This window comes from Thalia democratica, chromosome 6 (genome assembly GCF_965202585.1).
Source record: "Thalia democratica chromosome 6, ktThaDemo2.hap1.1, whole genome shotgun sequence".
Classification (NCBI taxonomy): domain Eukaryota; kingdom Metazoa; phylum Chordata; class Thaliacea; order Salpida; family Salpidae; genus Thalia; species Thalia democratica.
In genome coordinates, this window is record NC_139170.1 from 49,510,001 (window position 1) to 49,521,633 (window position 11,633).

Here is an 11,633-nt window from a genome sequence, read left to right on the forward strand (position 1 = left end):
TCTGCTAAAAAGGCTTTTTTTAAACTTTTATTCAACACAATTTTCCTTTTTATATAAAATAATTTTACTCTTATAAAAAGACATCTAAACTTTGAATATATAGTTTATTTGGATAAGTTAAACAATTTAGACAAAATTTTACTGTACGTACAATGCGTACAAACTCTTTTTACATATTTTTAATTTTCTTTGAGGAATTGTTCTAAACTTCTAAACTATTTAAATTCTAAAAAAGTTTGTCTACGTTGGTTTGTCATAATCTATTTTTACACCTATAGTTTTTTTTTTACCTTAGAGTTTTTTTTTTAATTTAATTTTTTTTATGAGTAACATTGTAATAATCTGTTTTAGACTGTGTACTAATGTTGAAATTTGGTGTACATTTCAAAATATTTGTTATTAAAATTATTAACTTTATTTATTTGCACAAAATTTGTTAAACTAAAATAGTATATCGCGGGCCAGAAGTTTCTGTTACAGGGCCGGACTGTGGGCTGTACGCCTACTTTAGACTTAAGAGCATATTTGCAATTTTTTTGAGGAAATTGCCACACGTTTAATCTTTTATGGCAGCTCCATAGTCGAAAAAACACACTATTATTCAGTACTCTAACTACATTATTTGTGGAGTTCTGTCAACTATACTTTAAAGGAGTATTTATAAATCCTAAAATGCACTTGTATGAATCTAGAGCAGGGTTTCCAAAACTTATTTGCAAATGGCCCCCTTTCAAGAAATTGAAAAAGCCATGGCCCCCTTCAACAGTTTACTTATAAAAGGCCTTTTTTTTTTCTTTTCATCTGCAACCAAAGAATATCTAGTGTAAGTTTCAAATTATGACCTCATGGCCCCCTGTGGCTCCCCCTCTTACCCCTTTGCTGCTCGTGGCCCCAAAGGGGGCCACTTGGCCCACTTTGGGAAACCCTGATCTAAAGAAACACTGCTTAGAAAAATACTAAAAATTTTCCTTATAACTATGAAACAAGCCAGTTCAGTATTTGCTGGGTTTCAAGCTATTTTCAATTAAACCTACTTGAAAACCCAATTTTTATTTTTTTATTTATTTTTTAACTTAAATCTAGGTTAGTTTTAGTAAGTGTTGTTATATCAACTTAGTTGTTGTAAAACTTTGTTGTTTACTAGTATTTTGTATAGGCTTAACATTTCATTTTGGTTTGAAGTTTAGGTTTGTTTATAAAATCCTAAACTTTATTTTACATATTCTACAGACTTGTTGTTTGAAAATTGGCCTTTATGGTAAGAAGTTAAAAATAAGATAATTTTTTTGTTTGATCAACTACATAAAATAAAATAGCTTTCGTAAATAGTATTTAACTTATACTAACTTCGAAAATTAAATTAATTGAAAAAATATCAAAAGAAGATACTTATGTTTTAAACAGACTCTTTCAAAAACCTCAAGCAATATAAAGTCTTTAATAAATATTTAACCAATTTGATCTATTTTAAATATCATTTAAAAGTGATTAAGTTTTAAATCTATGTAAAGCTTTTATTTTCCACAAAAAACTTCTTTTTAAATCAACCTAAAAATTTATTTAACTTAATTTTACTTATTTTTATGTTTTATTTTTGAACTAGTTCATAGAACTGCTTAGCTGTTGTACAAATGTCATGATATTATAATAAAGTTTTTCATATGGTTAAAGTATTACATAGTTGATAAAAAAGTAATTACTTTAAGTTTCAAACTTACAAAATGTACAAAAGTGTACAGCAATACAATTAAACTGTTTCTTGTAATTAAAATACAACCGTAGTGTCATAATATGTTATACAGTCGTAGATAAAATGCATCAAGAAGGTGTTAACTTTGATAACCGATTGGTTTTTTTCGTGCATCAGGTCCTAGGATCAATTATTTTAATCTAGTTTTAGTCGTTAAATAAACAATAAGTACTATATTTACTACAGGTACGACTCCAGTCAAGGTTTCTGGAGCCTACTTTACAACTAAAAATAACTAAAAAATGCATTTTATCAGGCTGTTTCTTAACAAATATTTAATTATAAATGATGAATTTTGCTAATAAACTTTTGAAGTTTCAATTGTGAAGTGTTAGATGAATCTAAAACGTTTTTAAGTTGTTACAGTGTTAAAGATAAAAACTCTTAAGTCAACGAAATTTTTACATCTTTACAGACTTAATGTTCAATTTTATAAAGTGTATAATTTTTAAGTATTTAGTTTCACTTATGTTTGTTTATATAGGAACGGGTCAAAATTGCACGAAGACAAAATTACACAAAGGAACTAAATTGCACGAAGACAAATTTGCACGGAAGGCCAATTTTGCACAATAGTAAAAAAGAAACAGAACAAGAAAGTAATAATAAAAATAAAGGGAAATAAAGCTAAAATATAGATTATTAAATTAAAAACAAACATGAAGATACTTTTGCACGGAGAGTTAACTTTGCAAGAGTGACAATTTTTCACGAAACTAAAAAAAAACATAACAAGAAAGTAAAAATAAAAAAGAAAGGAAAAATAACTAAAATATAAATTAATAAAATAAAAACAAGAAAAAAAATACCGACCGAGGGTAAGGGTCAGGCTTGTTGTAGTGTGACGATGTTTCCCCTATTATTTCTAGAGTCAGCAAAAAAAATAGAAATTTCATAATTTTTTTTAAAGTTATTCAAATAAAGATGTGCAAATTAACTATTTGTATTCACAACCGGGTTTCGGTGTTAAAAATTTTGATCTTTTCAAATTAAATAAATAGTCAATACTATTACTAAAATAATAAACTGCACATAACAATGTTGCTTGCTTACAATGTTATTTAAAACCTTATTCATGCCTGAAAATGTAAAAAAAACTAAAATGTTACACTTTTCGAAAATGCAAGCTTATCAGTGTATAAATTGAGCAATCTTTTTTAGATAAGAGAAATAACTATATATTTAACTTATAAAAAAAAAAATATTTTTTTTTAAGTTTGGGTAAGGTAGGTTAGGCAAAAGATTAAAAAATTCAAAACAATTAAAAATAAAGCTTTTTTAAAGTTTTGCTGACTCATCAAATACTAGGGTAAACACCGTCACACTAAAAACGGACCACAACTAGTATTGCCGATATTAGCTGATAGCCGGCTAATTGTTTAGTTAACAACAATAAACATTAAAACTTTTACTTAAAAGAACTTCATTAAAATAGTTACCTTTAAAAAAATAATTTAGTATTCAAAGTTTTATTAATGTACAAGTGAAACTAATTTAGTATTCTAAGAAAGATGTATAAGTATTAATAAAAAATTAATGACCAAAAACAATTTAAACCTACAAAATTTTTAATCTAATCGTTCAAAAGAATGTAAAGTATGTTCAAACACTAAAAAAACTGCTGTAAATGCATAAAAAATCATTAAAATTTGAATAAAATTTTTATTACTTGTAGAAAGCTTTCAAATTAAAACTCGTTTTTTTTTACGTTAAACAAATTAGATAAATAATCGAAATCATAAAAATCAATTAAAACCAAAAAAAAAGTTTTGAGATAGTAAATTAAGAAAAATACTTTTGTGGCATTCAATAAAAAATTTGAAGTTATTTTATTTCCGATCGTCTAACATTCAAGTTCATTACTGGTAGATCATTAAAAAAGACTGAAAGCGCATGATTAAAAACATAGCCTCACATATTTTCATATGTTTAATAACTAAAAAACTTGATGTTTATTACCCGTACAGATTATACATTTTCTAACTTTTAACTTTTAAACAAATTTTTGGATTGGATTTCTTTTTTTTTCATTCTTGGTAGTTGCAAATTTCTTTGCCAAGACATTTGTTCCTAGAAAATTGTTTTACACTTTATATTTAACTATCTGTAAAATATTTCATATATATATATATATATTAACTTAGATTAAAATTTAAAATAGATCGTATTTATATCAAAATTAGAAGTGCAACAAGTAAAAACTCACTCTAACCAATGAGTCACACCATCAACGGGGACAACCAATAATACCGATGCACAGCGTAATAGCCAGGTAGGGGCTGCAATGGTTCAAGATGTATCCGTAAAAATCCAACGAATATTTCATGTACACATTCACGGTGCTTCTCAGCATTTTCAGAAACTTTCTCACCAAGTTGCACTTCAGTTTGAACCTGAAAAAGTTGGTTGAGTCTAAATCTCAGTTGTTTTTAAAAAAATGGTTTTATATCGAAATATAAATATAATATTGGTCAGTTAAAAAAATACAGACTGTTTAACAACAGTAAAGTATAATTGTTCGTTTGAAGTTTAGTTTAAAGTTTGTACTTAAACTTATATGTGTTTTTATGAGGAGTATTTGAGTTTTTACTGAAAAGTATAAACAACTTTTATTTTTAATTAGCGCTTATACTTAATCTTGATAAAAATGATTACATTTAAATACTATTAAAAATGTCTAAATGTGTATACTTATTTTATTGCTTTAAGTTTATTGTAATATTTTTGTCAAAGGCTTTAATGTTATTTCAGTACCGATAAGTATAAATACTATTTTGTAAATATACCAGCTGTGGTAACAAATATTACACTGAGAAACTAAATTATTTCGAATAATAAACGAAGTATGAAAACGAAAACTAAGCTTTAATATTGTAGTATGGTGACTTGAAGTTAAAAATAAAGTTTACATATATTGATGCATTATTAAACAATATAATTCTTTTCTGGAAAAATAAATATAATGAGGTCCACAATTTGTTTCTAAAAATATCATTCAGTTTTAAATGTTAACATATTTTACAAAGAGATCAAAAATAAAATTACACAAAATAAATATTTTCGTTTGCACTGTATAAAAAATTATACTAACTTGTATTTACAAATACTTCATTCTGCACTTTATATAAGTATACTAAAATTGTTTTTTAATCTAGTAAAAATTGCTTTTATTAGAGAGTGAAACAAAACTATCGCTATTCCATTATAGCTGAAGGACATACATTCAAAAGTTTTAATTCGAAAATATATTTTACATAAAAACATATATTTTTTATTAATTTTACAAGAAAGTTTAAAATAATTAGGTTATATTGTATTAATAAAATGTTTCTACTAACTTATACTTACAAATACTACACTCCGCTCTTTTTCTAACTAAGTCAATTCTCGCAAACACTTTTAGTGCACAAATTTAGTTCCACCTGTTTAAATTTACAAGTATACGTTTTAAGTAGTAGTAAAAATTGTTTAATAAATACAAATTTCCGAACGAATTTGATAAAAAAATAATTTCAACAAAACCGTTTGCTAAAATCATAACCGTTAGCTAAAATCAAAAAATAAGGAAAGAATTTGAAAAAAAAAAATTATTGCAAAACTGTTTGCTGAAATCAAAACAATTTTAAGTCTTTACTAAGTTTAAAACCAACTAGCAGAAGTGATCGTATGCATAAGCTAGTATTAAAAAGTATAAAATGGCAATTCAAAAAAAAAAACTAAATTGTAAAATATATATTAGCATTAAGTAACGTTTGAACAACTGAATACATACATTTACATTTACAATGGTAAATACATTTGTCATAATTTTCGATAAGGGAAATGTAACAATCTGTATAACATATTATTAACTATAATTATTTTCGAGCTTAAAGTTTCTTTACAATGTACTAAGATGAACACACAAAATTATATTACGCTTGAAAGTTCATTTAATGTGTTTAAATATAGTTATTTTTCATAACTAAAAAAGATTGCTCATTATACTAGAGTATAACGAGATTATTTAAATAAAAATGCATAAATATTTGTTTAAATTTGCACATTTTTATTTAAATGTGTTAAAAATACATAAATAACTTTTTTCACATGTAAGTTTTTACAAGTTGTAGATTAATAAATTATTTCTGGTAAAAAATATGTTTGGTTTTAAAAGGTTTTAATAGGTTCTAAATATTTAAAAAACTATTATAAATGCCGTCATCAAATAACCAATAGAAAAACTACAATATACTTGTATAATTGTTTTCTGTTTTCATAGTAATTTAGTTACAGCCTATACACGTTAGGTTTTAGAATCACACGAATACTTTGTAAAAAAATAATTAAATTGAAAAAAAAAACTAAACAGAAAAGTGGAAAATATTTTCGTAAATTAGTTTAAATAGTTTTTATAAGAACGGTGTAGTGTCATTTAGTAAATTATGATATTTACTTAAAAAATAATTGTAAGTTCTTTGATAAACTTAAAAAAAAAATTTTTCATAAAAGAATTTTAATTTTCATTTAAAAATTCAGAGTAAAATGTAACCTTGATTACCGAAAATTTTTTAACTAGATCTTTTTTTGTTATCGTCGACAGTTTTTTTTTAAGTTTAAATATGATCCTAATATTTATATAAATTGTAGTTTTAATTTTTAAAACATACCTTTTAGTTATTACTTAATTAAGTAACTTTTACTGTTTTTGTTTTCCATCGATTATGTATTTGCTTGCATTAAGCTGAAGTATTTTCTTAAAAAAGTAATACTTCAACAAGTAATAAAATGTATAAAAGTACAATAAACTGATGTGTTTATTATTTTTGTTCTTGTTTAAGTTAAATTATTTTTTACTGCGGAGGTGATAGTTTATTTTCATTTCGATTTTCTCAGTAAATGAACTAGTTTGAGCATTTATTACCAATTTATTTTTGTTGGAAAAGACAAAACGATTTTGCCCATAAGAAATTGTGACCTTGCTAAACTTTATGTACACACAACAACGGAGAACATAAACAACAAAAAACATGACAAGAATAATGTTATGTAGAATAATAGAAAAATAAAATAAGATAACTTAAAAGTAAATATAAAACAAATAAATATACACTCATAATAACATTACTAGCAGTTTATACAACTTATCTATTAAAAGTAAAACAAAAGTATTAGAACCGTAGTTAAAATAATGAATTTGAGTTTAAAACCTACATACACTTTTAAATTAACACCATTAGGAAAAATATCAGCGTTTAAACAATTTATATAAACAATATTTCAACATAACTCAGGGTAATTTCAAGCTATACACATTCGGTTTCAACTGTTTTAATTAGTTTTAGACTAAAAACAGTAAATCTTGAAATAAAGTCTACCTAAAAAAAAACTTATAGTAGCGTTATTGGTCTTGATTTGTACTACTATTTAAACACTGTGTAATTATGTTTTTTTGTTGGAACTAGAAAAACTTGTCATAAAATTTTGAATAAGAGTTGTTTAATTTATCAGTAACTCTGATAAAAAATAAAGTTAAGAACATTTTTGAAGTTGTCCAATAAATAAAAAATAGACATAAACAATAAATTTTAAAGACTGGGAACAAAATTAAAAGTAATGTGACGGTGTAAAAACCTATTTATACTTAATATTTTTTATTTCTTTAAATTCGATAAAAAAAACGTTAAACAGTATTGTAAAACTACTCATACAGAAGAGCACAAAAAAAAACTAGTTTATTAAATACTTTAACTAAACAAAAACATAAGTACTGTTAACTAAAAGAAAAAAAGAAAATTTGCCTATAGAATTGCAAGTTTTTTTTCCGTTATAAAAAGTTAATGATTAACTCAGTTAAATAATTAGTCAAAGGCATTTACCAACACTTATAAGATTAAATGAAGATTAATTTTTGTATTCTTCATACAAACTTTAATTTAAAGTCATATGAACAGATTTGTTAGTTATATGCTCGTTAAATCTTTGAAAACAACATTTGTAATGTTATATAAACATCGTATCATGCATATTTATTCTGTTTCACAAATTTCTGTGATACGGGATTTAGAAATATTCGAGAAATATTAAAGTTAGTCTTATACTTTAGAATTTACAGTATTTTGATTTTATTTTACAATATAACACTTTTAGTTAATAATTAAAAAATTCATATTATTGTAAAGTAATTTCGAAAACACATAAAAAATATGCCTTAAAAATTATGTTTATCATTAAATAGTTGTATTCATTATATATCTAAAACTTTTGTCAACAAGATATTTCAATTAATAAAACTCCACAAAGTTGCGATACTTAAATAACTATTTCAGCTATCTATAGCAAAGCTGAGATTTTTTAGCCTTCGTTTCATAAAAAAATCCAAAACAAAAAATAATTTAAGCTCTACAGCTTCAAAACTTCAAAAACTGAGCTACAATTAAAGTTATTGCAAAACATTTAAAAATACTATTTAATTTATTTTCTGTTCTTTTTATAAAAGCAGTACGTTTTCTATGTAACTTTTTCTTTAATTATTTAATCATACAAAAAATTCACTTTTTAAACTATTTTTCTGCTTTTCTAAATTAAATAATTATTACAATTTTTTTATAACAAACACTTAAAGACGCTCTCTTTCAAAAATTTTCAAATACACAACAGTGCATACTAATTAATCATTTCACTACAACTTTGCTTCTGAAGTCCTTATTTTAGTTTTTAAACTATATATAATATATACACGGTTTTTAGTCAGTTTCTTTTAGTTATAAACCGGTAAAAGTGTTTTAAATTTTTATTTATTTATGTGCTTAAATTTAACAAATTGTTAGCTATAACTTTTTGAATGTATACAAAACCAGGTAACAATTTTTAGCTAAGCTGTATGTAATCATTTAAATTAAAAGAAAAATGTTGGTTTTCATGTTTTTATGTTAAAATATTAATACCTCTGTTTATAAAAACTACTAAAAACTTTAGTAAATAAAAATTAAAGATACTAAAGAGTTAAAGCAAAGCAACTTCAAAAAATTTTACTAATTCTTTGTTGAATATCTGTATCAAGATAACGCATGCTTTTTAAATATTTTTAAACAAATTAAAAAAATATATATAAATAAGACAATATAAAAAATATGAATAATATGGTACACATTTAAATAAATTTATTAATTATCAGTTGTTCAAACTTATTTAACTACTTAAAAATTTCATGAATGTATGAACACTACTTTTAAGTCTTCAAAATTAAAAGTAAGTACTTAATAATTTTTATTAATTTTCGATTTTTGTTTTTTGAATAAAAAACTTCACCAAAATCAATTAACTTTTAATTATTTTTATGCTACTATAAAACATAATAAGTTGAGCCGGTTTAATCAAGAAATATAACAATCAACCTTAAAAAATTCAAAAGTTTTATTATTTTTTATTACTAATGAAAAATTTTAGCTAAATAACTAATGCACAGCGTAAAAATTTATAAATTTCAAGGCTTCAAGCCTAAAACTCATCGTTTTACTAATGCAAAAATGATACTCGAAATTGAGCTCCTTGGTACCTCAAGTACGTTTAGAAAAGTTCTATTTCATATCTGCTAATTCCTTTGAAGAAGTTGCTGCGTAATTTTTCGGGTTAATGACGTATATCTAACCATGTGGTATTCCTGATGATAAAAATCATGGAATACTATCCCACCGGACACGGCAATTACTGCCACATTTGCAATTGACTAGTTAGAAAAACACTTTTTAGTATCCTTCAGTTGTTCCTGCTGTATATTACCTCCTTATACCTCATAAACATTAGGTTTAAATTTCTACGAGTTTCAAAACGTCCTCTACATGAATTATTTAGATAAATATTTTGTGTTTTTGTAAATAAAACTTTAAAAATTGCATGAATTTTGGTGATGATTAGTTCTACGGATCAGGTTGTGATTAGTATAAGTTTTTTAAGTATTTTTTGCTCCTAATAAAATTATATTCAGAAAATGTTTGTTCTTAGTTGATACAACTTTATTAGGTCAAATTTCGGTGAAAATAAATTTCTTTTAAACAGTTTATATTCTTATACATACAGCTTTAATCAAATTATCTTCAAAAATTGTGTACTTAGACTAAGAGTACTTTTTTAGGTCATTTTTCGGTCAAAAATAATCTTATTATATAGTATGTTATATCCATAATTAATATTACTTTTTTAGGTCATTTTTAGGTCAAAAATAATGCTATATAAGTTAGGTACCAGAGTTTTTGATTATTTTTTAAAAGTCAGTGGGTAGAGCAGTACGTTTACTTTAGTACATATTTTAAGTTTATCATGAACAATAATAAGGTATTTTTTTGATAAAAAATTTTTAGCAAAATTTTGTTTCAAACCTTAATATAGCGTAAAACTTTTTTTTTTTTTGATAATTTGTATTTATACTTGGCAGTCTCAAAAAGATAGAAACCTTTTAAACAAGTTATTTAAAACATATTTCTTTTTACTATACTGTTAAAAATCAAAATTTGTTGTTTACACGAGCATTTTTATTTTCTAAAATTAAAAAAAAAATTACTTAGTTTCTTAAACAAAATATTTATTATTTGGTATTTGAAAACTTTATGAATAAAAATCAGATTTACTGTGCTTAAATGAAGAAAAAGTTAATGTATATTTAAATATTTGAACAATATAATATTTAAGCACGTATTTTAGTTTTCACCAGTGATAATTTAGTTCATTTAAATATGTTTTTCTTAAATTAAACATTATTTGTTTTATATTTTGTGTATAGTGTGCATTTTTATACTAATAGCAATAAGAAATTTTATAATAAAAACATATATGTGTTAAGAATATCAAGGTAATATCAGGAAATAAAAATGGTATGGTCTTCGAGTTGTATTATAATCAAATGATACTTATAAGAAACCTATTATCTCTTACATAATTTTAACGGTAACTTTTTTTAGTTTCTTAGGCCAAAAGTGTTTTTAAGTTTAAATTGTTTCAAAAATCTACTTTTATTCATAATTTTTATAATACACAATTAGAAATTAATATCCATTGCTTTAATTGTTCTAAGTCAAAAAACTGATAAATTTAAACAATTTTTGTTCATAAATGATAGAACTTATTTAAGTCATTTTAAGGTCAAAAATAATGTTGTTAACTTTATTAATAACTGATACTGCTTTTTTAGGTCACTTTAAGGTCAAAAATAATGTAGTTATCAAACAATGATATTTTAATTAAATCACCTAATTTAGGTCACTTTTAGGTCAAAAATAGTGCTAAATAGTTAATTATTTAAATATTTATATTTTTCAAAAAGTTAGTGGTAACACAGAACAATGAAGTTACCCCAAAGTAATGAAATTGCTTCCCTTTTCCACCTTACTTGTTATTGCTTTAATACTAAAATCCCTCAAAAGATCTACTGCAACTTTTCGGAAACCCTGTCTTAGACTAACATTTGTAAGATCTATTAAAATTATGTCTTTAACACCTCTTATTATTAGCTATTTTCAGATAGATTTGTAAAGATTTTTTTAAGTTTTAATTCAACATAATGGCCTACTTTTAGTCATAGTTTTAAAATAGTAGTTAATGTACATTATTTAGTTTGATTTCATTAAAAATTGTTTTATCTATTTCAAATTTTATTATTAACTAAATTGATTTGTTAGGTCGGTTTTCGGTAAAATTAATTATTTTAAAACAGTCTTTATTTTTGGGTTATGTCACACTATTATATAATTTTTTGGTTAAAACTAGTATTGTATAGCACTAGAATACTCGATTAGTATAAAAAAGTTGTTATGTAGAACAGTATTCTATTCTAAATTTAAAAAATCTACACAATTTTTAATTTCAAACAAAAGACTTATACATTAAGTTTGATTTATTTTTTTTTCGT